The sequence below is a fragment of the Ursus arctos genome, unplaced genomic scaffold (assembly GCF_023065955.2).
Source record: "Ursus arctos isolate Adak ecotype North America unplaced genomic scaffold, UrsArc2.0 scaffold_8, whole genome shotgun sequence".
NCBI lineage: Eukaryota > Metazoa > Chordata > Mammalia > Carnivora > Ursidae > Ursus > Ursus arctos.
The window spans coordinates 66825413-66847791 of record NW_026623100.1 but is presented as its reverse complement, the minus strand read 5'-3'; the positions used below and the strand labels follow the sequence as shown (position 1 = coordinate 66847791).

Here is a 22379-nt window from a genome sequence, read left to right as displayed (position 1 = left end):
TCTGGCTTCCACTGACTTTTCCCTGGCTAGGAGGGTCAGGAGTGCCTCAGTACTGCCTTCCACATGGCCTCCATGGGGAGGGCCAGTTTCTGCTGGGCAGTGGTGAAAGGCCTGACTTCACTAGGCCTCTCCTGAAGCCAGCCTATCCTGGGGAGGGAGGGGGCACCTCGTTACTTCCAGGTGAATGTCCCAAGTTCTCCATGTGGTCTTGGCTGACACCAAGCCCCCCAGCTGGCTTTCTGTGACGTGACTGTGGTTGGTAGTGTGGGGTTCCTTGTTACAGCTTGACAAGGGTGGGGAAGTCTAGGCTCCCTACTTGGCCTTTGTTGGAGGGGGGTGGGTCCACAGCTTTTTAAATTTTTTGTGATGCTTGTCTGGGTATAACAGCTTTTGTCTAGACTGTCCCTTTTCTGATCTTTTGGCTAAGGAGAACAGGATTTTGTTTTATTTGTTTGTTTATTTGTTTGAGGAGTCTGTGTCCGTTGGGATTTCCAGGTTGCCAGCTTCTTCAACTCCTAGACTGAGATATTTAAGGCACAAAAAAACCCCCACAGAACTCACTACCATGTCATTTTCTCTGGGCCCTAGGTCCCTACCTGGTCTGCCTTGTCTCTCTCTACTTTTAGAGTGTTCTTCTATTTGTTATATATGATATACAGGACTTTGACTTTTATTTTTGTGAGAGGAATAGGGAAAAAATACATCTATTCCACTTTCCCAGAAGTGGAAGTCTTCAAGTACTTTTAATTCTTAATTGTTTAGTTTTCATTATAGTTAAAATTCCCTTTTAGTCTGTTTGCCATATGCTTGAGTGGGTAGAATTTTATCACTGTGGCTTACATTTAGGACTTAAAAAAATTTTTTTTAATAAAAATGGTTCATCATCTAGAAATGGAAGTTTTAGAATTAATTTCTTTGTCTTAATTATTGGAGAAAATGATAATTTTCTATATCCCATTTTATTAAAAATATATACATAAAATCTCTAGTTTTTGTTTGCTTCAGGAGAAATGTCCCTGTGTGGTTTATGTATTAATTTTGCATATCTTATTGAATTAAGATAAGCATAATTATCTTATAACATTTTAAATGTTTTCTAAAGTAGATTGCTTTACTTCCATGTGATTGATCCAGATAGATACAACTGACTGTCATATTGTTTTCATAACCTCAGGTTCTTTTTACAACTACATCAGAATGAATTAATACACTAAGAAATCAGGGCACCAGGTTGGCTCAGTCAGTTAAGCATTTTACACTTGGTTTCAGCTCAGGTCATGATCTCAGGGTCAAGAGAACGAGCCCTGTGTCAGGCTCCATAATGAGCACAGAGTCTGCTTGAGGGTCTCTTCCTCTCCCCTAGCCACCCCCCACCCTTGCGCGCGCGCGCTCTCTCTCTCTCTCTCTCTCTCAATAAATAAATAAATAAATAAAATCTTTTAAAAATATGCTGAGAAATCACTAAATACCACTCTGAGGGGTTTAGAAATAAATAAGGTTAAGTTTAATATCATCTTAGATACTACCTGGATTTTTATAGTGAATTCTTGATTTTAGGCCTAAAATGTGTCAGGTATCAAGCTGGACACTGGGAAGAATATCTTCACTTTGATTTTGCTCTTTGCTTGTAGTGGTTTTCAATTTTCTTTTGGATCAGGAATCCATTGGAGGGTCTGCTTAAAGCTGTATGCAGTCCCTTTTCATAAACATTCACACATGTTCAATCAGGGTGATTCAAGGATCTTCTAAACTCCCCGAGTTCACAGATTTTGGGTCAACCCTCTGTAGTTTTAAAGATATTTTTACATGCTTTGGTACTTTTTAAAATATCGCAAAAACAACTTTGAGCATTAGTGGTTTGTGTTCATATTTTACAGTGAAGAAACGGCTGCTCAAAATGGTGTGTGACTTGCCTCGTATCACAGAGCTGTCAGATGTGAGTCTAGAATTGAAGACACTCCTAACTTATAATAATTTGAGAGAGCATCAACATTTTCTAAGTTTCTTGCTCCTTAATGTCAGATTGCTGCCTAATAAGATCCTGTCACCTTTCCCTCACTGTCCACAAATGAGTGCGCCTGTTTTGCCACATTATCACACCGGGTGATCTTTACCTCCAGTGCTTGCTGAATTGATAGGTGCACGATGATTTTTGTTGCTTTGTATTTAGGGTCCTCTGTCCACTTATCTATCAGAGTCTTACAGGTTATTAGATCATTTTGTATAAATTTTTAATATGTTAAGAATATTTGTCATAGTTTTTGCAAATACTTTTACCCTTTTTATTTGCCTTTAATTTTGTGATTTCCTTTTATGTTTAGGAGTTTTGAAATAAGCATTCAGATTTCCTCTAATAAAGATTTGAAGGATTTTGATTAGAATTGCATCAAGTTAAGGATATATTTGGAGAAAAATTGGTATCGCTATATCTTTATGCTCAGTCATTTTATATCATTGTTTAGTTCCTCCAGCCTTTTCTGTACTTCTTCGTGCTGTTTCTGTATGTATGCACCTTAGCGGAATCAGGAAATCTTTTCTGTCCCTGTACTCTTGGGGACTTTCCTTATGTACTCTGACTCCCAGGAGTTTTTTCCTGGCCTCCTCACTAGAAATCTGGGGTTTCCTTCTTTGAGTCTTAGTGCTGCCCCTCTCTACTGTTACACAGTTGTACCCCATTAGGTCCCTCCTGGGTTGAAGTAGTAAGGGAAAAAGAAAAATGCATCATGAGGATTTCCCCCATACTTTTCATAGTATCTTGGCTCCTTTTTCTAGTTCCTTAGGACAGATGGACAGGTTTTCTCTTAGGCTTTTAAGTGTCCTGTCTCTGAGGTATAGCTTTGTGACTTGGGCTGGCTTCAGGGCAGGGGCGGGGGTGGGGTGGGTAAGGAACTGGTAACTACCCCCCAACCCAACACACATACACTTCCCAGCTCACAGATGCCCCTTTTACTCTAGATAGAAAGAGGGGGTTTCTCTTGGAGTTTTTGCTGTGTGTGCCTCTGGCATAATTCTGGGACTCTGCCCATCCTCTTGTCAAAGTGGTAGGTGGAGGGTTTTTTAAAAAAGAGTAAACTCACCACCATATTGATTGTTCGTTTAAGTTTTGACTTCCCTCCTCAATGCTCCTGCCATTGTTTACTTTTCAGAGTCTTCAGGTGGTTAGTTGCACTATTCTCTCAAGAGCTTTGAGTTGTATTCAGTGGGAGAGATTGCTGTAGTGAATGGGCTTACTACTTCTTGGCCTTCACTGAAAGTCAAGTTATTTCATTTTGAAAATAATTTTTGTTTTTGTTTTCCAAAAATTCTTTCTTGTTCCTTGATTGCTGCATTTCATGAACAGATTTTTCTTGTTTTATGAATATATTCACTTCTTGAATCTCTCTGAAGATACCAATCAAAATTAAGGACCTTTTATTTCTTTTTGTTACCGTACTCTCTTGCTTTGGGTCATTGTGCCCTTGCTTTTTCACCTTAGTGCCTCCCTTAGTTTTTATTAAATAGCTGGTAAGGTTTAGCTGTTCTTCTTCTTCTTCTTCTTCTTTTTTTTTAAGATTTTATTTATTTATTTGACAGAGATAGAGACAGCCAGTGAGAGAGGGAACACAAGCAGGGGGAGTGGGAGAGGAAGAAGCAGGCTCCCAGCGGAGGAGCCTGATGTGGGGCTCGATCCCACAACGCTGGGATCACGCCCTGAGCCGAAGGCAGACGCTTAACCGCTGTGCCACCCAGGCGCCCCTAGCTGTTCTTCTTTACAGTATTTTCAAATGAAGGTCTGAATCAGTGGTTATCAACTTGAATATATATAACAGTCCCTTGGGGACCCAGTTTAAATGCAGATTCCTGGCCTCACAGAAATCTGATTCAGTAAGTCTGGGGTAGGGCACCTAAACACTTAGGTGATTCTGATGCTGTTAACATCTAGGTAACTGGTGTAATTCTAGAAAGGTCAATATTCTCCTTCACAAAGCATTGTCTTCTTCAGTGAATATCATCTCTGACCACAGGACTCTGCAGGTTGGCCTTCTGCTTGCTCTGGTGAACAGGAGGTGGAGTTCCCTTTTTCTTTATCAGGCACTTGCAGAGACAAGGCTAACAAGCTGGGACCTGTCCCTCCCTCATTTAAACTATAGGGAAGGAATTTATATGCAGGGAGAGTTCTGATCAGTTCGAGTTGTCTTTTTTTTTCCCCCTTTTATAGAGATTGTCCCTAGCCTATTACCTCCATCTCAAAGTTCACTCTATAAGTCCTCTGACAAAGACTTTAGACTCAGCATTTACTACTTACCACCAGAGTCGTACCGGTCACCTTTGGTGGTTTTTCACTCATTTGTTCTGTGGTCTGCTTACACTTGCAGGCTCTTCTGACACGAGGTATTTAAGACAGGGAAGAGGTAGATGCATGGGCTCAGGCTGCCATCTTGAACTAGAAAGCCACTGTTAGTTTTAAAGTGATGTTGGTTTGTAATGTGCCAAGAGGTATTTTTAATTCTCACATAAACATAAAATCTGTAGCAGGATTGCCACTTATTCATACTCAGGAGTGCAAAGAAAAATGTAGCTTCTTTGTAACTCATCTTTTCATTTTGATGGACCCTGGTCACTGGGTAACTAGAGGAAGAGTACCGGTCTTACTTCAGTCTGGTAAACTAAGTCTTATCCAGTAATTTAAATTAATCTCTTTGGGGGGGGGGGGGCGCCTGGGTGGCGCAGTCGTTAAGCGTCTGCCTTCGGCTCAGGGCATGATCCCAGTGTTCTGGGATTGATCCCCACATCAGGCTTCTCCGCTAGGAGCCTGCTTCTTCCTCTCCCACTCCCTCTGTTTGTGTTCCTTCTCTCGCTGGCTGTCTTTCTCTGTCAAATAAACAAATAAAATCTTTTAAAAAATTAATTAATTAATCTCTTTGGATATTTCAGTCTCTGTTTGGATACGAGTCATTCAGATATCATCTCTTATCTCACACCTTCCCGAAGTGGAATCCAGACTTATGGGTTGGATGTCCATGGCTTGTGTGACCTTGTAGTGGTGGAAGGGTGTCAGGACCTGTGGTCCATGTGCTGTCTCCTCTGGTTATTCTCTCCTGTCCCCTTTGGTGTAAATGGTTATGCTACCCCCTGGAGTTGTGACTGCTATAGTGCTACCAGAACTGTCCTTGGGTGTTCTTCAGATGTCTGGCTAAAGTTTACAACTGATGTTACTTGAGATCTGTTCTCCTGGTTCCCAGGATGCATTGGCCACCTTCCCAGGTGTCACGGATAACCTGAGGTCTGCCTAGGGCTTTGCATTGGCCCCCTCGCCAGGTGGTGTCTTTTCCAGGCCTCTAATATGGAATTACTTTGCTCCTAATCACACTGACCTCTTCTGGCAAACTCACCATCCATCATCTCTGATTACCTTTCCTGTACTACTTTTTAGAGCCCTCAGAATTTCCCAGTGCCTTCCATGATTCATAGAAAAGGAAGACTCCAGAGCTGATCTCACACCCTTCCTCAATCTGATCATGCTTCTGTGTATATTTTTTGATGGTTATCTCCAGCTTATGTGGGGTGTTTAAGAGGGGAGGTGAGAGTTCGGTGGTATGTGTTGTGGGGGGATGCTCCCCAAAGGCAGACGGCACCATCTCAGCAGGAAGGAGAGCAAAAGCCATTCTAACTCCCAGATTTCCTTATTCCATCAAACAGCAGTGGGAATGTTGGTCTGCTCACTTCTCCTGTCTCTGTCTCACTTTTTTATCCCACAATCCTCTGGCCAGAATTAGGAATTGGAGGCTTTAATTCACACTTTCTTTAGGTTTGATCTTCTTTCCACCCTGGGTAACAAGCCTTACATTGTAGCTGTCATGAGCAGAAGGGCTATCTGCTCTATAATGTAGAAATAGCTATAATCTGAGTCTTTCAGGTTTGATTAGAAGATATTAGTGTCAGAAATTTTTTTCCTTTGGGAAAACTAGACTTTCAAGGCTTTTATCTTACTGCAAAACTCTTTTTTAAATTCAGGTAAATATTAAATATTTCTTTCTCTTCATATTCCTAAATTTCTCCAACCACATGGGTACTATTATAGAATAGTAGAGAAGTCTGTAGAAGGAAATACAAATGGGAAAAATATTTTAATAACTGTTTTCATAATCATTAGGGTATATCTACCCTCATTACTCTCCTTTAAAAATTGCTTTGTTTTTTCTTACATTTACCCTCTTACCCTTTTAATTATAGTATAGATTCTTATGATTATGTTTCTGAAAAATATTTTCATTTGATTTGTATTAAGCCTGTAATTTGGGGACCATTTTGTGTTTTAATAATAATTTTCCCAAACAGGAAAATAGTCTGTGTCTCTATTTTTTGTATCTTCTTTAAATATTTATCAGCAAGGTTTTGTAAAATTTTGGAATGTGGCTTTAAAATACAGGTCTCATATTCTTTTTACATGATTCTTTTTCTTTTTGATTTTGTTGTCGTATGTGTTTAAAAGAGCAAAATTCAGCTTGCAGTTCAGTTCCTTCTGCCTTATGGCCCTGTCCTATGTGTTCCCATAGTTCTTTGTTTACTGGTCTTTTCTCAAATTCCTCATATTTGTGATCAGCTCAAGGGCAGGGCCTCAGGTACTGTTTGTCTTTATTTGCCTTAGTGACTGGCGTATTCCTGCTCATAATTGGTGGTGGGCGGGGGATCAGCAAACTCCTTCACTGATTTATTTTTCTCTGTAGTACTTACCAGATGCTTTAAAAAAAAATTTATTTATTTTATTTTTAGAGAGGGGGGAGAGGCAGAGAGAGAGAGTTCCAAGTAGACTCCGCTCTGAGCGTGGAGCCTGATGGGGGCTCAATCCCATGACCCTGAGATCATGACCAGAACAAAAACCAAAGAGTAGGACACCCAACCGACTGTGCCACCGTGGTGCCCCCTTACCATATCCTAATGTACTATATTGTTTACTTACTTTTTTTTAATTTATTGTCTCTTTTCCCCCCACTAAATTCTAAGTGCCACCAAGATAGAGATTTTTAACTGTTTTGTTTACTACTGTGTTCATAATACCTAGAAGAGTACCTGGCAGAAGGATGACCAGTGATTGTAGAATGATTAATTAACGACTTGTTCAAATTCAGATAATTGCCTAAATTATTCCATATGATCTACCAAATATGATAGGTATAAACTTCTGGAATGGAAAAAAAAATTAGTAATGTAGTCATAAAGGCATAGAGTTCAAAAGCTAGGAATACCTTAATATCATCTAATTTGGTCTCATTTTGCGAAATGCCCAAAGGTGAAGTGACTTGACTTAGCACACACGGTCAGTTAATTGTTGAGATGGAACAAGTATTTAGAACTCTTGAGTAAAACTTAATAATTAATTGTGGCGTCCGGATATGTGGTAGGCAGAATATGTGATTGTAGTTAAGAAAAAGCGCAGGTTCCGGAGTCAGATGTAGGCACGTTACCTGATCTGTGCATCAGTGTCCTCCTGTGCAAACGAGGAATAATTGCACCTTTCTTGCAGATTGTTCTGAGATACCTATGAGACAAAGCACATTAACTCTTACCACACTGCCTGCCGTTCAGTGGAGGCTCAATAAAGGTACCTTCCATTGTCACTATTTGGAATATTTTTCATCTGTAGCTTGTGAGTGTGAAAGATCTTTAGCTCTTGTTGGGGCTTTAATCTCTGTAGTGTGCCAAGCTCCCAGGTTCTCTGGATTGAGGCATATCTTCTTCCTTTGACCCAGAGAACACTCTTCTCTGCCAGCCTTTGCCTGTTTAGCACCTACTTATCTTTCAGGTCTCTTCTTATATCTTGCATTTTTAAGCTTTTATTTTTAGTATTTCTAAGCATATACGGAAGTAGAGAGTATGAGAAATCGCTGTTACCCAGCATCAATAGCTGTCAGCATTAAGTATGTTTACATATCAAAGCTGTCCTTGATACCCTAGTAAAAATCCTTTAGTTTTTTTTTCCTTCTTAGCACATTAACACAATTTGTCACTGTGTATCTAATGTTTCTCTTCTCCATTAGACTGTAAGCCCCATCAAGGCATGAGTTGTGTGTATTTTCTTTATTGTGATGTACACAGTATCTTTTACGGTGCCTGAAACGTGGGAGACACTGTATATGAACGAATTCTTAAATAACTGAGAAAGTTGTAAGGAATTTGAAAAGAGGAACATTTGATGGAAGCCTTTTGACTCACCAAGCATTACTTGGGCAGCTTTATATGAAAACCAGAGGTAGCTTCTTAGGTGCTCAGATTCATATACTTCTAAGTGAACTTGCCCTCTGTTTTGGTTTTTTTTTTTCCCCAAGTAAGTTTCTGTTGCAAAGCAAATTCAAGAATATCAGTTGAGTTTATACAATATTGTCCATTGTGAATGATGAAATTAGCTTTTGGGGATCACTCTTGGATAAGGTACAATGACCCATTGAGGTTCTAGACCCATCAGACTGAGGGATCAAGTACCTCAGCAGCTCTGTGGAAAAGAGATAGTCTTGAGGCCCTTGCCCAGCCATCAGCCTGTCTATCTCGTTATTATAGCTTCATTTGATGAAAATCAAGAAAACTGTTTTTCTCCTCAAATTGCTATCCCCTCCTACTTTTTTTGTACTGTTTTGAAGTAGTAACCATGGTTACTAGTAGAGGCTCCTTAGAGCTTTAAAAACCTCAGTCAGTTTCACAGCTGGAGGCAGAATGATCTAGATAAAAGCATAAGAATAAAGCTTAACTGTGGTTTTTTCCCTCTGTTAGAACTGAGTTCTTTCATTAGGGAGCACTTTGCATAAAGTGAAATGTTCTTTGTTCTCACTGGAGTAGACAACATTTTCATTTAAATTAACAGTAAGTTAGCACCTGGCTCCTTTTTTAGAGTCAGGAAAGAGAGGTAATGCTACCACTTGCCTGTCCTCCACCAGAATCAACCCTCTCTCTGTCCTCTTGTCTCTCTCCTCTTTTTCCTTACCACCTTCCCGGGCCACAGGGAGTGATAGTAATACTGGGATTTAAGGCTCAGATGGAAGAGACTGTGAAGTTGGAGGTTTAGATTAATGGGGTGAAAAGGGAATGAAGGAGCACTAAACCCCTGATACAGTGGTACCAGAAGCATGTTTGCCAGGATCAAGGAGAATCGAGGGCCAGCTTTTGTCAGAGGGCCAGAGTAAGTGATTTCTAGAAGGAAGGCTGGGCAGCAAATACTACCTTGAGGGATGACACTATTGAGAAGGGAGAGGAAATCTATGTTTATTAAGCATGTAATATGTATTGAATACCTGCAGAGGTAGTTTCTACTCTATCATGCTCTCTCTTATACTAGGCTGAAAGGAGGCTTTTAAATTTTAAAATGACTCATAATTGTTTTCTTTGTAGTGATTTTCTATTCTGAAACTGTGCCACCTTCGCTTACAGCTGGTTTATACCATCTGGTTTCTTGATGTGATCTAGACCAGATGTTGGCAAACTACAGCCAATGGGCTAAATCTGGCCTGCAGCCTGTTTTTTGTAGATAAAGTTTTATTAGAACACAGCCACCGCTACTCATTAGTTGCTACAGAGACTGTGTAGCCTGCAAAACCTAAAATATTTACTAAATGGCTCTTTACGGAAAAGTTTGCCAACCCCTGATCTAGATGGACTAGATCAGTTCATCTTGGACTAGATGTGGGAATGGTTATAATGGGAGAAAAGCACGCTCTTAGGTTATACTCTTTGTGGACATTAGAATAGTGGCAGCATGCAAAGATGGTTCTGGGGATTTGGATGAACGTGGCTTTCTGGGCCCTTTTTAATCACAAGCCCCAACCTAAAATGTGAAAGGAAACCTTAAATGTAAACCTTGTGGCTGGGTTGTGGTTTTTTGGTACATTTCTTTGCCATTTTTTATTCCTACATACATACCTGTGACCATAGTCTCATATGGACTTATTCTGATTTTGTTACTCATTTGTATACTCACATAAATGTAGATTTACATAAGTATATTAGTGAAGTGACCTTGGAGATATCTGCTCCAACGTCCTTATTTTACACATGGCAGAAACTGAGTTTCTGAGAAGTTGTCCTATATACCAAATGTCACAAAAGCAGGTTAGTGGCAAATTTGGGGAGTAAAATCCTGGTGTTTTGACTGATTTCCTGCTGTCATGGATTCACACATGAGCCTACTCTGTAAGGCCTTGCCTAGTGTATCTTTAAGGAGGACTAAGAAAACTAAAGCTAAAGAGGAGACATAAATTATGGATTCTTGTTTAATTCTGCTACTGATATCTCTGCAATTGTTAGTAAGTGTACCATCCTTTGAAAGACAGAAGCAAGAATCTAGAATATAAATTAGGTTTGTAAGGATGATTATAGACTAAGTTCTAGATATTTGCTTCATTTCCAGGTAGATGTGCAATTATTCGAGTAGACACAGCCCCTATTCACAGTCCCTGAATAATTTAATTTGTAAGTGGAACATTGGAGAATCCAGAATCTGTGTTGTTCTAAGCGGGTTACATAAAAGTGTTTTTCACTTGTGAAATGAATAAACTATGATTTGTAATTTGTAATAAAAAGACTTAATTTATGATTTCATAACTTAATGAAAAAATTCCTTAAGAAGATATGCTTTAACTCAAAAGACAAAAGAAATACAGCAGAAATTATAGCCATTTTACTTTTATATTCCTGATAGGAATATTGCCATCCACAATTGGGGCAGAGTCATTATTTTCCTTAAAAGGCCTCTCCCTTTATTGCATCAGAAAAATAATCATAGAATTTCTTCTTGCTGGTTCTCTGGGGACCCGTTTTAGATGAGAGAAATCCTAAGAGGAGCTTGCACAAAAGATCTACATTAGAAACTGTACTAAAAGAGCAGATATTAGCGTCCTTTGGCTTATTCCGAAGATGATTTAAAACCTTAACACCAGCATTATTTGCCTATATTTAATTAATCTCTACAGAGTTGTATAATTGCTCCTTTTCTTCTTGTATGTGATAAGTCAGGCCCCTCTACTTTCTTTCCTTTTACATTGGAGAAGTGTTTTAAATTTTTTTCTTAACTTTCCTTTCTTTCGTAATATAATGAACAAATTCATATAGCTCAACAAACTTAACCAATCTTAACTATAAATTAGTTATGTTCAACTTTTAAAGTACATGATTGCTATGTAATCTTTCAGAAATTGAAGCCATTTTAGCAAGTCAGTATTTTATATTTAGTTTTATATTTTCATTGAAGTCGTATCTCCAAATGGGTTGTATACACAAAGAGAATAAAATGGAATGTATGTTTAAGTTTGGAATCCTAAGTAAATGTTTTAATAAATTACACCTGGTTCATTCAAATTGAGATTGACATATAATCATAATGGTTTGGATATCACTTATCTGTAACTCAGATTTACCAATATAGTTTAATGTATTAAGCTAGTAGTTTGAGTGCTTTGAAACCATGTTTCTCTTTGATAGGTATAAAAATAATTGATTCCTCTTTACTGTTGTTTGAAATTTAAAATTTAATTTGTTAATAAAAAAGAATCAGGTGCAAAGTGCTGCTTTGTTTTCACACTTATTAACATGTCTCCAGTTTATTGAGATTCAAATTTATGGAACGTAAGTTTCTAACATGAGTTCCGTGGACCACTTCAGAGGGTTATTAAACTTTCCTGATATTATGTTAAAAATTTTTTTCTGTGTGGGAATTTTTTTGAGATGAAGTGTCTGTAGCATTTAGTAGAGTTTCAAACCTTCCATCAGCCAAACAAGGTGAAAAACCACTTTCATAGGGCTTCTGAAGCATTGTACCCTCCAAAGGAATATTGAAGGCAAATTTGCTTTGCTTTCTAGAATCATTTAATCATAGAATCTTGGAGTGACCAACCTCCATTTTTTACAGGTGAGTAAATTGCAGCGCGCAGAAGTTAATGACTTACCCAGGGATTAGCAGAGAACCCGGCAGAGCTCTTGTGGTGGTATCCTGATTGATTTCTTAGGGCCTTTTTAGCCTTCCAGCTTCAGCACAGAGGTTGTTGAGCTTTCAGCTTGATAGCAAGGTATTTGTATTTGAATACAAGCTTTTGTGGGCACAATAGAGATCTCCAATAATTTGCTACGTAGTTTCATGAAGTATTAGAGATGCTAGTTTATGTAGTGTCTTAGAGGGACGATATGTGGAGGTCCCTGTAGTCCCAAAGGAAAATCTTGACCAAAAAATTATACCTTTGGCAGTGTCCGTGTTCAGGTAGAGTTTAGGGACATTTCATTCATTCTGCTAGCAAGTATTTATGGTTTGCCTACTATGGGGATATAGGTTTCACTAGTTGATAAAGAATAATTGTGGAAAATTATGAGATTGTGTTAATTTAATAATATCAGTTTAATTAATGTTGAAAAATGTTTTTCTTTACATTTTTTAAAGATTTTTTGTTTGAGAGAGAGAGAGGGCACATGAGCGGGAAGGGGAGAGGGAGAGGGAGAAGAATCTCAAGCAGACTCTGCGTCTACCACAGAGCCCTATGTGGGGCTCTCAGGACCCCGAGATCACAACCTGAGCTGAAACCAAGAGTCAGACTCTTAATCAACTGTGTCCCCAGGTGCCCCAGAAAATGTTTTTCTTTCGCATCACTAACCCGTAGAAGAAAATGTCGTATAATAATACTGATAGTAGTTTTTGTATGATAGTCCTTAGTATGCCAGTTGAAGAGTTATGAAATAATACAGATTGTCAGACTAATGGGAATTAAATTGCCTTATTTAAATAAGGACCAAAGCTAAAAAAACAAGAGTTTTGTTTTATTTATCACTCTTCACTATCTGATTGAGATTTTAACTATTGTTCTTAAGTTAATGATTTTTTAATGTTTAAATTTGTGGTCACATTTCTCATTATGAACATAGATCCTGAATTTTTATATTATTTGGTAATAAAAGGTAGCATAGTTACAAGTGTTAAAGCTGTAGCAAATTAATTTGAAGTATTCTTTTTTAAAATTTATTTTTATTTAATTTTTTTTATTTTTAAAAATATTTATTTGACAGAGAACATGAGCAGGAGGAAAAGCAAGGAGAGAGGGAGAAGCAGAATCCCCCTTGCCCCCCGCTGCTAAGCAGGGAGCCCAGTGTGGAACTGGATCCCAGCACCCTGGGGTCATGACCTGAGCTGAAGGCAGGCACTTAACCCACTGAGCCACCCAGGCACCCAATTTGAAGTATTCTTAATGAACTTAAATTGTAATCACTTTTCATATATGCTTAAGATGCTTTCAAAATAAGGATTTTATGATTTAATGTCTTATTACATTTCAAAGAATTAAAGACTAATCCCATTTTAAAATATTCATTTTGCATGGTATGCTTGAGATTTATGAGCTGTGAGATTGTATGAATCTTTCCAGTCCCAGTTAATCAGTTTGGCTTTTAAAACTGGAACAAGATTCGTCAACATTCTGAGTCCTATTTTAAGATTCCTTAGCCAGTTCAGCTTATAAAAAAAAAATCACTCCAAAGGAATACTAACAATGTAGTATTTCTGTTATGTTTGTTTTCACATTCTGTATCTTTTAAAATGTATTTATTTTTATATTTAAACATATAAGGTATGTAATTGGTTTTCAAGGGTGAATATATGATGAAGTATTTTAGTTATAGGCAGTAAGATTCAATTGATGCAGGAACCTCAGTTGTGTCCTGCCCCTCCCTCCTTCCCGTGCTCTCATGATTAGTATCCTGAGCTCATAACCTTATATTAATTGCATTAGAATTTATTGCACGTTTATTGTATTTTTCTTTCAGCTAAACTTCCCCTATTCCCAAGTCCTTGAGAACAAAGATCTAGATCAGCTTCGAATCTTCAGAATGTAGCACAGAGCAGATGCTTATATATTTCTTAAATGAATGAATTGATTGAGGGACATGAGGCACCTATCTTTGAGTCCTCTATACTCACCAAACAAGTCTTTAAACTCTGGGGTACTCTGTAATGGTTTTCCAGAGCCTGATGTCTCCAGAGAGATTGATTGATGGATGGATGGATGGATGGATGAATTTTAATTGGTGTACATAACTGTGGGGGCTGGCAAATCTGAAATCTGCAGAGCAGGCTGGCAGGTTGTACACCCAGGAAAATGTTGATGTTGCAGCTCAAGTCTGAAGATAGTCTGTAGGCAGAATTACCTCTCCTTGGGGGGGACTTCAGTCTTTTTTTCTTAAGGCCTTCAACTGATTGGGTGAGGCCTGCCTATATTTTGGAGGATAATCTGCTTTACTCAAAATCTACTGATTTAAATGTTAATTTATCTTCAACCAAATCCGGAGTCAGAATGTCTATAAGAGAAAAAGGAAGAAAAAAACTTTTCTGCAAAAGTGAAAGAAGTTAAAGAGACATGTATCCCAATGCTGTGGACTTCATGTGGATCCTGATTAGTTATAGAAAGATGGACTTTGTTAGACAAACAGAAAAAATTTAAAATGGAGTAGGTATTAGATGATAGGAAGGAGCTATAATTTTATGGGATTTGATAGTTGGTATTGTTCCATTTTAAAAATTGTTCTTTCTGTATAGCCTGAAGTTTTCATGGGTCAAACAAATAGGATGTCTGGGATAGCTTTAAAATACTCCATCTTTCTCTTCATGCCTACAGTAGGTGAAACAAGATCAGCAGAACATTAATAATGGCTAAAGCTGGGTAATGGTTATATAGGGATTTATTGTATTATTCTATTTCTGTGTATAAAAGTTTCTATAAGAAGAAAGTTTTTTTTTCTTAAATGAGTGAAAGTATAATAAAAACAGGGCTTGTCACATAGTTTAAAAAAAAAAAAAAGTTCATCTAAAAAAAAATAACCTTCATAGCAACATCTCGATTGGTGTTTGATGTTATATGGACACTGTGGCTTAGCCAAGTTGACATGTAAAATTAACCATCATAGGTACCAAGTAAGTGATTAATTTCAGTGGGAAAAAGATTCCTCAGCATTTTCATAAATCAGCTATGGAAAAATTGAAATTTGTATAAAGAATATGAATAAGTTAAAAAAGAAACATACATTTCATCACACTGTGTATGCTTTTGTTTTCATTACTTTGCTTTGCCCATAGTCCTAAATGTGGGGATGTTTCTTGGTCCAAAGTCACATATTCCTACCATTGTCATTGTGCTTTGGCCTACCTCCTCTTTCTTTCTTTCTTTCTTTCTTTCTTTCTTTCTTTCTTTCTCTCTCTCTCTCTCTCTCTCTCTCTTTCTTTCTTTCTTTCTTTCTTTCTTTCTTTCTTTCTTTCTTTCTCTCCTTTCTCTCCTTTCTCTCCTTTCTCTCCTTTCTCTCCTTCCAGATAGGAGCTTTTATCAATGGTAGTATTTCTTCCTGTGCGTGCTTCTCAGGCCCCATTCTGATTTCTGTTTTCCAAACCTTATTGCCTCTTACTGTTTTAGTCCCATGGTAAATCTCTTCTTTGGATTGCATTTATATCAGTTTTTATGATATGCACAGAATTTGGATTACTGAAAAAAACTGCATTTATTTTCTGTACCTCAGTTAATCTTTGCCTCAGTTTTCATCAAGTCCACTGATTTTCTTTCCAAGTAGTCTATATCTTCAAGGTTTCAGTACATATTATCATCTTGCAATAAAAGATAGCTGGTATTGTTGAGGCTTGTCACTTACAAAGTTACTGGAGAATGGAGTATTTAAAATATTAATGCAGTTTACATGGATTACTTTCCATAATTCTGTAGCTTCAATATTAGTTTTAAAATAATACTGTACATTTATAATCAGTCAGTGAAGCTACATTTTTAACAGTGCTGGGAAAAAAGGATTTAAGAGCTCCTGAGCATCTTAATCCCACTCCTTTCTGTGACAATTTTATTAATTGGGATTCCTCTGGAGATTGTTCTTTGGAAAACAGCCCCACCTTCTTCCCACCTTTACCCAAGAGGGCAGAATACAAGTATTCCTTTCTTCGCGTGTACTTTAAACTTGGTTAGAATTATTATGTCTCCTCCCCTCCAACTTAATTGTTCCTTGTTACTACTTCTGTAATTTCAAAAAATACTCTAATTAAAATTCAGGAAGAGCATGGAGACTTCAATGTAGCTTTCAGTTGTTATATTAAATAGTATAATTTACTAAATGGTCATGTGATTGGGGAAGACTAGGAACAAGTAATTGAATGGTCAACTGGTAAACTCTTTTTTAGTAAATGTTTAATTGTTTTAAATATTTACGTAATAACTAGTATGTTTCTTCAATAGTAGTTCTCTAGGTAATCAGCAGTATATTTTAGTTAATAAATAAGAACATAAGTAGAGCTATTTGAAATATTTATATTGTTATTCTCCATAAAATACTATTCTATAATCTCCTTAATCCATTGAATAAAAAATTATTGTCCTCCATTAAAAAGTATGTTTATATGAACCAAGCAGTAGTATGTATACTCAGCCTAAGATATGGAATTTTACCAATACAATGGAAACTCCCTTTGTATGTCTGTCTCAACTCATCCCTCTTCCTGTCTCCCCACAAGTGTAAACACTATGCTGAATTTTGTGATTGTTATTTTTTAAATTTTTTAAAAGATTTATTTATTTTAGAGAGAGGGAGTGCCAGCATGAGTGGGGGGAGGGGCAGAGGGAGAGAATCTTCAAGCTGACTCCCCACTGAGTGCACATCCTGAGTCAGGGCTCGACCTCACGAGCTCAACAGTGCTTAATCGACAGAGCCACCCGTGTGCCCTCTTTTAATTTTAAATTTTTTTTAATTAAAATTTTTTAAAAAGATTTTATTTATTAGAGAGATAGAGAGAGAGAGCACAAGCGGGGGGAGGAGCAGAGGGAGAGGGAGAAGCAGACTCTCCACTGAGCAGGAAGCCTGACACGGGGCTAGATCCTGGGACTCTGGGGTCATGACCTGAGCTGAAGGCAGACGCTTAACCGACTGAGCCACCCAGGCAGTCCCCCCACCTCTTTTAATTTTTGAAAATAAGTCTTACTACATATATATCTATGCCTAAACAGAATAGTCTATTGATTTATTTATTTTTGAACTTTATAAAAAATGGTATATTGTATGTTTCATCTTAAGATCTTCTTTTAAGTTTCTAAGATTCATTTACATTGCTCTGTACATGTATTTTCATGGCTAATTGTAAATATGCAGTGATATTGTTTTATTGTTGATTGACATGCTTGTTTTTGTTTTCTTCTATTATGAACAATACTGTGATGAGTATTCTCATATATATATCTTGTGGTATACATGTGTAAAAGCATCGATACCTAGGAATAGAATTGCTGGACCATCTGGTATGTGCGTTTTCAATTTCAGATAATGTTAAATTATTTTCTAATTTGATTTGTGGCACAGAGTGGCTAGATGTACACTAAAATTTTCCTGTTCTTCCTGGGCACAGATTAGGTTGTACTTTCCACCTTTTTTGCATTAGGAATGTCCATTTAAATGAGTTCTAGTCTGTAGAATATGAGTAGAAGTAATGTATGCCTCCTTTAGGCTTGGCCCACAGAAATCTGCCGTCTGTGATCATCCAGTTTCTCTTTCCCATCATTTGGCCAAGTTTTGTTTCTCCCATACCAATTCTTTCATCTTTCCCTACCCCAGTTATGTATAATGTGCCCGACATACCTGTATAGGTAGAATAGAGGTGGTGGTCAGTGACTGTCCCTGTCTTGTTTCTAATTTTAAAGTGAATGCTTCAAATATTTCACAATTATCTACAATATTTTCTATGTTCTCTAGATACCCTTCATAAAGTAAAGATGTTCTCTTAAAGATTTTTCTAAAAATGTTATCAGGAATGTTGAATTTCATCAAATGTTTTACCAGTTACTATGGAAATGATCATTTGAATTTTCTCCTTTGATCTGTTAATTTTGTGAATAATATTTATATCTTTGTAATGTTAAATCACACTTGTATTCCTAGCATAAACTTATATGGATAAATCTTTTGTTCATCACTGCAGTTTGCTAATTTAAGTATCTTTCAGTAATGACTTTTTTTAGATTCTTAGCTTGGATAGTAAGGGATGCTCTGTTAAATGACTATTTCAGAAATTCCCAAACTCCCCCAGTTCACAGTGCCCTTACACCAAAGAAATACCTAACAGCTATATTCATTAAGCAGTTAGGTTGAAATAGCTTTGTATTTATGTCCTACCAGCTTAGTAGCTGTTTCAAAAAATACATACATAAATTCAAAGAAAAAGTTATATTTTCATTTTATTTTTAAATAACTGCAATTATAGTCGACCTTTGAACAATGCAGGGATTAGTCCTCTGCATGATCAAAAATCCCGTATAACTTTTTAATCCCCCCAAACTTTACTGATAGCCTGCTCTTGACTGGAAGCCTTACTGATAATGTAAACAGTCGATTAACACATATTTTGTATTTTTACAATGATGTAAGCTAGAGAAAAGAAAATATTAAGAAAACTGTAAGGAAAAGGAAATATAATATTGTACAGTATTTATTTTTTAAAAAAATCCAGTGTTAAGTGGCCCAGTGCAGTTCAAACCCAGGTTGTTGAAGAGTCAACTGTACTTACTAATGGGATGTGTGCATCTGAAAGTATTGCATAGCTTCTCAAATCTTGGAATCAGATTGGGCACTGCCACGCTCATTTCCTGTTCCATGTTGATTTTCACACGGTGGTTGCTTTTTATCGCAGCAACCACCATAAACTCAGATTCACAAAGAGGTCATCAAAAGGAATGCAGTGTGATTTAATGTTGAAACCATGAAAGAATGCATGTGATGTTTGACAGATGTTGTATGTTGCTATTTCCTTCAAATTGAAAACATCCCTTGACACCCCTGGTGAGTTCACTGTGGCACCTCAGGACGACTTGGAACATAGTTTGGGAACCACTGAACTAGTTAGGTCCTGACTTCTGGAAAATGGATAGTGACAATGTAGACATTGAAGGATACTGCATTTTCCCCCCATTTGATACATTTTATAAAGTATTGAGGTGAATTGGAATAACAAAGGATATCAGCCCTACCTTTAATAAAATGTGCTGTATAAATGCATTTTTTGTGTTGAGGTTTCTGTTGTGAGGGATACCTGTATTTTATTTAGAGTTTCACACCTCTGTTCAAGAGTAAGATTGACATATTTCCTTTACTAATACTGTTTGGTTTTAGTATTAAGGTTATACTGGCCTCATAGCATGAGTTGGGGAATATTTCCTCTTTCTGGCAAACTTTTTGGTAAAACTCAACTGCCTTGTGAGAAGATTTTTTTTTTTAATTGTTAGGATTGAGTTTTCTTTTTTTATTTGCTTGTCTATATTTTCTTATTTTCTGTGGTGCCATACATTATACCTTTAAGAGCAAGCAATCTTATATCAAGACACAAAAGAAAATCTGTATATGAAGTTAATTCTAAGTAGTTTGATCACTCAGTCCTCAAATCTTGTACTTTTAAGGAAAGCTAATTGACTCATGGTTTGGAAGAAGATTTTAAACTATTGATTTAGTCTCGTTGAGAGCAGTAGGATTATTAAGTCTTTCCATATCTTCTGGGTTTAGTCTTTTTTTTTTTTAAGCAAGAAAAACTTTTTTTGAATAATTTTAGATTTATAGAAAAGTTACAAAAATAGTATATTGAGTTCTAGTACGCTCTTCAACCACCCCACCCCATTCTTAACGTCTTCCATTATCATGATGCATATGTCAAAACTAAGACAGCGACATTGACTAATTAAACTCAGACTTTATTTGGATTTGAGTAGTTTTTTTCATTGATATCCTCTTTCTGTCTGGGGTCCAACCTAGAGTGTCACATTGTATTTGGTGGTCATGTTTCTCCGATCTCCTCTAGTCTATGACACTTTCTTAATTTTTCCTTGTTTTTATGATCTTGACTCTTGAGGTGTGCTGACCAGCTGTGCTATAGAATATCTCCCTATCTGGGTTTGTCTCATGTTTTTCTCATGATCAAACTGAGGTTATGAGAAGAATACCACAGAGGGGAAGTGCCATTCTTACCTCATCATTTTAGGGGGTATATGATATCCACCGAGTCACTGATGATGGTAAATTAACCTTCCTCACATGGCTAAGGTAGTGTTGCCAGGTTTTCCCACTGTGAAGTCATTATTCTTCTCTTTCCCTACTTAATTCTTTGGTAACGAGTTCCTAAGCCACTGAGTCTAGAAATTTAGCTCCTCCTCCTAGAGGGAGGGGGGTAGCTCCATATATTTTTTGGAATTCTTCTGTTTACTTATTTGTTCAGTCGTATGTTTATATCCGCATGTCCTAGGTTAGCTTTGATGGTTTTCTTTTAAGAATTTACCTATTTCATTTAAGTTTTCAAGTCTATTTGTGGAAGGGTTTTCATAATATCCTATTTGTTTAATCTTTCCTTTATTTATAGATAGGTTCTCCTTTCATTTTTAATAATTAACTTGTATCTTTTTTTCTTGACCTCATCAAGGGTATTTTGTTACTAGTATCAAAGAACCAACTTTTGGTTTTATCATTCTCTTTATTGTGTTTGTTTTCCATTTCACTGATTTATGCTTTTGTATTTCTTTTTATTTTTTTTTAAGGTGAGGTTATTTTTTGAAATAACTTTTTTAGTTAGACATTTAGCCCATTAATTTTCAGCCATTCTTCTTTTCTAATGAAAGTATTTATGGGAATACATTCTCCTCTGAGTGTTGCTTTTGCTGCATTTTATAGTTTTGAAATGTAATGGTTTCATTATTGCTTCATTCTTAGTTTTACAATTTTTTTTTGCTAAAAAATAATGTTTTTTCTGTTATTCTTGAATTGTGAGTTATTTAAAGATGGAGTTTTAAATTTCCAAATGCTTGGCAGTTTTGTGTTTAGTTTATTTCTGTCTTTTCTTTTATTGTATTGTGATCAGAGAATATAGTACTTCTGGTGGTGGTGATTATTCCATTCTCTCCTCCATGTTTCTTAACCTCTTTCACACTTTCCTTTCTAGTGACCATATAGGCTTGTGTAAATTTGTCGTAATGGTCTCACTGTTCACTTTGTTTTAGTTTCTAGTTTAACTCTTTCATTGTGGTTTTGCTTATTACGTTTTTCAGTTCTAGTGCTTCTCTTTGGCTCTTTCAGATTTCTCTGTTTATTTTTTTATACCCTCTTGAACCTTACTAGTGCTTTCGATTTGCTTTTCTTTTCTTTTTTAAGATTTTTATTTTATTTATTTGAGAGAGAGCGAGAGAGAGAGAGAGTATAGAGGGAGAGGGAGAAACAGACTCCCTGCTGAGCAGGGGAGCCCAACACAGGGCTTGATCCCAGGACCCCAAGATCATGACCTGAACCGAAGGCAGATACTTAACCGATTGAACCACCCAGGCACCCCTGTTTGCTTTTCTCTTTCTCTTATGTATTAAACATATTTAATGTTCTATATTTGATAATTCTAATATCTGAATTTGCAGGAAATTTTTACAACAAATTTTTAAATTTTTACTGGTATTTTGTAATAGTGCCTTGTTTACTTGTGTGTTTTGTGATTTTCTTTTTGAATCCTGAACTCCTTTTCTTTGGAATCCTGTGTAATTATGAAAACTCTTTTTGGTTTGGGTTCAGGATACATTCTTGTGGAGAGGATTTTTATTTCCTTCTACTATGTGCTTGGAGTTGGAGGGCTTGGTCTATGAATCTGGATTTTAACTTAAAATTCTTACTCTTGGTTTTTAGGAACATCCACATCGTATAGATGATTCAGGCATCAAATTCTCATGATGTGTTTGCTAAAGCAAAGAGGTAAATTTTCCTTGATGTTTGCCTTTGAGGTGTTTTTGATGTATGAATTCATCCTTTTCCTGGGTTATTGTCCTTTTGGGCCCCGACTTTGTCTGATGGTCTCTGAGACTTCAGTAGGCCTGAGCCTTTTTCCTTGATCTCTCTCACCCCTAGTTTATTCCCCCTGGATTATCTGGCAGCTTTGCTGCTTGCTTTTCTGTCTTTTTTCTTAATTTGTTTCCATTCTTGATGTTAGTGGTTTTCCCTTGCATTCTTTATGGGGTATCCAGCATTGAAAAGGGTAATTTTTATATTTTATTGAGCAGTTTCAGATGCTATATAGCAGACATGTTTTATGACCTCTAGAACATTTCAGAGAATGGAAATCCTGTCAGAAATTTTTCAAAAGAATGGTTTCTAGAAACCAGTCCAGACCCACAGACTAGAATCTGCAGAATGCAGGTCCTGTGGGTATTTTTAAAAACTTCTTAGATAATTTTGATGTGCTATAAGGTTTGAGAACCACTGACATAGAAAAAGTTAACAACTTCTTTGTGTAAACTTAAATAAACATTCATAGCTAATGTTTACTGAAGAGGAGTTAACATACATAGTAGGCATACAATTATCCTGGCTGTTAGTATTATTATTACATG

At 36.8% G+C, this 22379-nt stretch overlaps 1 protein-coding gene across 11 annotated transcripts in view; it reads left to right on the top strand.

Moving 5' to 3' along the window:
• NCOA1 (nuclear receptor coactivator 1) overlaps nt 1-22379 on the top strand; it is a 239574-nt gene that overhangs the window by 84108 nt on the left and 133087 nt on the right. For 8 of the 11 annotated variants that reach the window (XM_048222429.2, XM_048222428.2, XM_057309412.1 and 5 more), the window contains one exon: nt 21679-21744. The exons of 2 other annotated variants lie outside the window; for them this stretch is intronic. The gene's annotated coding sequence lies outside the window, so the exon portion shown is untranslated. Of the gene's footprint in view, nt 1-7504; nt 7583-21678; nt 21745-22379 lie in introns of all 11 variants that reach the window. One more of the 11 variants, XM_044390638.3, reaches the window with a different exon arrangement.